Raw genomic sequence first — 4,595 nt, 5'->3', positions numbered from 1 at the left:
TATATATATATATATATATATATGTATTGCTAGTTACTTAGATAGAGTTAATGTAAAATCGATGTATTTCCCCATTAATTTAGCGTAGATAGAAAGCATAATTATCCTATAGTTAGCAAAGGATAAAAACTTGTAAAAGGTAAATTCTCAAAAAAAATCTTGTTGTAATAGTAGAATAGTCCCAACCACATAAAACATTTCCCATGATAATGTTTGATACAGTGATACAGTACAGTTGGAAATGTAGGAGTCATCAGTGTTAGATGTAGAAAAAACAAAAAAAAAATCTTTAGTAAAGTAGCTAGGCTGTAACCATAGGTAATCTTAGTCCGGTGGAGGAACATTAGAAAAGGATATATAATAAAATAAGAAAAGTAACACAGAAAATTTTTTAAGCACTCCTGATTAAGCTTAAATAAAAGTATAAAATAATACAATGTCAATTAAAATTATGTAGGACAAATACTAAATAAATCGTGAATATTTCAAAAACCCAAGGGCAAGCAAATCCTAATTACGAGACGTCATTAAATATTGGGAAGGGTAATATATACCGTGAGTTATATGTGATATATTTAAAATATAAAAAAGAAAATAAAACTGTTTCCTTCTAAGGATACTTCCGATAAATGCCTCGTAGCATTCCAGACGTTTTGAAGTTTGGAAAAGCTAACGGTCGAATTACGGCACTAATCAAGGAAGACGGTTTTGAATTTCGCGAACATACTTGACAATAAAAAAATCACGAGACAATGTCTTATACAGGAAGTTTCAAGTTATCATAGGAATATGAATGTCTAATCATCAAAATATTGAAAATAAATTATTGGACGGGCATATAGGCTCGACTCCTAAAATGCTTATCCCTGTAATGTTGTGCTTTATTTGTGTAGATTTATTTTTTATTTTAGTTCTCAGTTTAGGATCGCTAAAGTTATTATATAAACTGCAAAAATATTTATGGTGTCGGAGCAGTAATTTTAATTTTTTCATTAAAACTAGAAAAATACCTGAAAACTTTAAAATTAGTTTCGCTTCTTACATCATTTAAGACGTAAGAAGTGAATGCAGTATTTATACACGTTTATCCTTCGACAAGATAATTTTAATTTATTTTAGTTCTCAGTTCAGGATTGCTAAAGTTATTGAGTAAACTACAAAAATATTTGTGTTATATGAGCAATAATTTCAATTTTTTAATTCGAACTAGAAAAATACTAGAAAATTTCAAAATTAGTTTAATTTTCGTTTCGATTCAATTAACTCGTTACGTTACTTTATTTTATCTTTTAAGAGAAACTTATCTAAATTTCTATTTAGAAATATGGTGTACAAAATTGTTATGATTAGGCATGGCGAAAGTATATGGAACAAAGAAAACAAATTTTGTGGCAGGTTTGATGCTCCCTTAACTGTATTCAGTTAACATGGGCTAGGTGTCATTCTTTGTTGTAACATCAAGTAGCTAACTAATTCGAATGTATGCAATTGTTTGTTATTCCAATGATCGTCTTTTAATGTAAACTTGTTTGAGTCATAAACTAGGAAAGAGACTCCGGGTTACAGCTACCACTGAAACTCGGTTACCGCTGTAATCTGGCTAGCTTGCAGCTATCCCTGGAACCACCATATATCAGTTACTATGGGCAAGAGATCGTTCTTTATTGTAAATTTGATCTGACTCCTTTTTTAGGAGCTATGGGTTTTTATATTTCTTAACATTGGACGTGATCGTCTCTTACTAGGTTGCTAGCTACCGCTGCAACCCGGATGATATTGCAGGATGTTAGCTTTATTTTTTGTGTAGTAAAGTTTTTTATTAGTAGAAATTTGGATTGCTCTATTTTGATATTGTTTTTGGTTATTCTTTCTTTTTTTCCACTCGCGTGAGACCATATTTTTTCAAGGTTTAAAATTATTAAGTACACAAAATCCCATGTCGAGTATCTAAAACCTAGCATAAAACAAAACTAATTATAAAATTTTCAGGTATTTATCTTGTTTGAATTACAAAATTAGTATTATTGGTTAGACACCATAAATATTTTTGCAGTTTACATAATAAGTTTAGCGATTCTGGACTGAAAACTAAAATAATTGCATTTATGAGACAATAATATGGAGATATGTACTTTACGGGTTACAAACCAAAAAAAGTTTGGTTCCAGGATACAATAATAAATTTGAACTGAGATGAAAAAAATTTTCTTCCAGGAGACAAAAAGCAAAACTAATTTTAGAATTTTCATGTATCTTCGAACATTTGAACCTTTTATAATTTATAATGATGTATAATATAAATACTGTAATCTTAAGTATAGTGAAGTTGCGTATGCAAGTTAGTATAGGGAAGAGTTCGTTCTTTATTATAATTATATACTAATTATGACGTCACTCTATTCACGTCATAGCTCTAATATAAAACTATGATGACGTTCATTATTTATCTAGTAGGGTTTCAGACAAGGTATTTCTAATGATGTACTTTTGTTTTGATCTGACTCTATTTTTAGGAGTTTTGGGTTTTTATATTTCTTAGCATTGGACTGATCGTCTCTTACTAGGTTGCTAGCTACTGCTGCAACCCAAATTCACATATATATTTATTTATGAGAGGCAGCCTGGCCGAGTGGTCCAAGGCACTGGTGTTAGCCACCAGTCTCTTCAGAGGCGTGGGTTCAATTCTTACCGCTGGTATACGATTATGTTTGAAAGACTGCAGTGTGAAAAGACATCAAAATGCAGTTTTTGGTGGAAAAATTTATTCTCTTTTAGAAATAATTTATTTTAGTTACTATAGATTTTTAACCCAATTAATTTCCTTTAAAATGAGCTATTGAACAACCCTCTACGATGTTCCAGTGCCAAGCTATCTCTGGATAAAAAAAAAGAAAAAAAAGAAAAAAAAGAAAAAAATATCCCGTTTAGGCAGAATGTTGTAGTAGCTGCCACTTTTCTTGATTTTCAAGCCAATATATTTCCCTTGCTGTTCAAGCCAAGGGACAGAAATTTTACTATGCAGGGGTTTCGGACAAGGCGGTTCTAATGGTGTACTTTTTGTTTTGATCTGACTCTTTTTTTAAGAACTATGGGTTTTTATATTTCTTAACATTGGACGTGATCGTCTCTTACTAGGTTGCTAGCTACCGCTGCAACCCGGAAAGGGCATTCAGGAGGCCCATGCTGCTGGCCGGATATTGAAAGAAAAAGGGTACCAATTTGATGCTGCTTATACATCAGTTTTGACTAGAGCCCAACATACACTGAAAAATATTCGTGAAGAAATTGAGCAGCCTACCCTTCCTTTTGAGATGACTTGGCGACTAAATGAACGACACTATGGGGGCTTGACTGGTCTTAATAAGGCAGAAACTGCTAGAATATATGGGGAGAAGCAGGTCCAAATATGGAGACGTGGTTTCGACAGCCCCCCACCACCACTTGAAAAGTCGAGTGAATTCTACAAGATTATAAATGAGGATCCAAGGTACAAAGGTGGACCTAGCAAAGAAGAACTTCCAAAGTTTGAGTCCTTGAAAATGACCATTGAAAGGACACTACCATTTTGGAACAAAGTTATTGTTCCTCAAATGAAGAAAGGAAAGCAAATCCTTATTGCTGCCCACGGAAATAGCTTAAGAGGTATTGTAAAACATTTGGATCAAATGTCTGATGAAGCTATTATGGAAATAAACTTGCCAACTGGAATACCTTTCGTTTATGAACTGGATGAAAATTTGAAACCGATTAAATCTATGCAATTTCTTGGTAATGAAGAAACCGTGTATAAGGCTATGAAAACGTCAACCCCAAAATCTCTAACAGGGAAGAAAAGGCCTTCGCCAGAAGATTCTATTCTGGATTCAAGTGGCGAATGCTTACGACAGGAATGTGAGAAAACAAATGCAGAAAATATCGTAAGAATTTCGGAGCTGTTGGAAACTTTATAATCAGACGTAAAAGAAATTAGAGAGTCCCTTCATAGCGTGAAGACTGACGAGTAAACTATACAGATAACTGTTTGGGAATAGGGTGAAAGATGCACGTACGTGAAAGGTGACGCAAGCTAAATTAGTAATGGGGTAGATGCTCTGAAGCGTAAGATGAAAAATTAGGATTAACTTGTGAACGATTTATTTGCCCAAGTTAAATCATTAAAAAATCACTCTCTTGTGTTGCAGCATAAGGAAAGAAAAAACAACTTATTGTTTTGGAATGTGACGACTGATTCATTGTCAGATGCAAAAATACCATTAAAAGAGTGCTGAATGAGGGATTAGAAATGGAAGTGAAGAATATTCCTCCATTTTCAGTGGTACATGAAGCGAGTAACTTTATCAAAATCAAAGTTACTGATTATAAGGACCAATACGGCATATTAAAAAATGCAAAGACTTATGAGGAAAGGACTTGCAGTTTGGAAAACCAGTTTTTATTAGGGATGATGTTAGTAGAGAGATGCGCCAAATTAGAAAGGAATTGGTGGTGAAAAGAAAATATTTGATGGAGAGAGGTGTTGAGTGCTGGATACCACCCGTGGTACCGCCGGTTCTTTCTATTAAATCTGCAGGCAATGTTGAAAAGGTTGAATGGTT

General features: G+C 33.3%; 1 pseudogene; it reads left to right on the top strand.

Moving 5' to 3' along the window:
- The first annotated feature begins 1,264 nt into the window (after nucleotides 1-1,264).
- On the top strand, nucleotides 1,265-3,950 carry LOC148946458 (phosphoglycerate mutase 1 pseudogene; annotated as a pseudogene).
- Nucleotides 3,951-4,595: the final 645 nt, after the last annotated feature.

The sequence above is a fragment of the Artemia sp. Qi Xiang Cuo genome, chromosome 12 (assembly GCF_049724085.1).
Source record: "Artemia sp. Qi Xiang Cuo chromosome 12, ASM4972408v1, whole genome shotgun sequence".
Lineage (NCBI taxonomy): Eukaryota > Metazoa > Arthropoda > Branchiopoda > Anostraca > Artemiidae > Artemia > Artemia sp. Qi Xiang Cuo.
The sequence above is the reverse complement of the archived record's forward strand: the minus strand, read 5'-3'. Positions and strand labels throughout refer to the sequence as shown.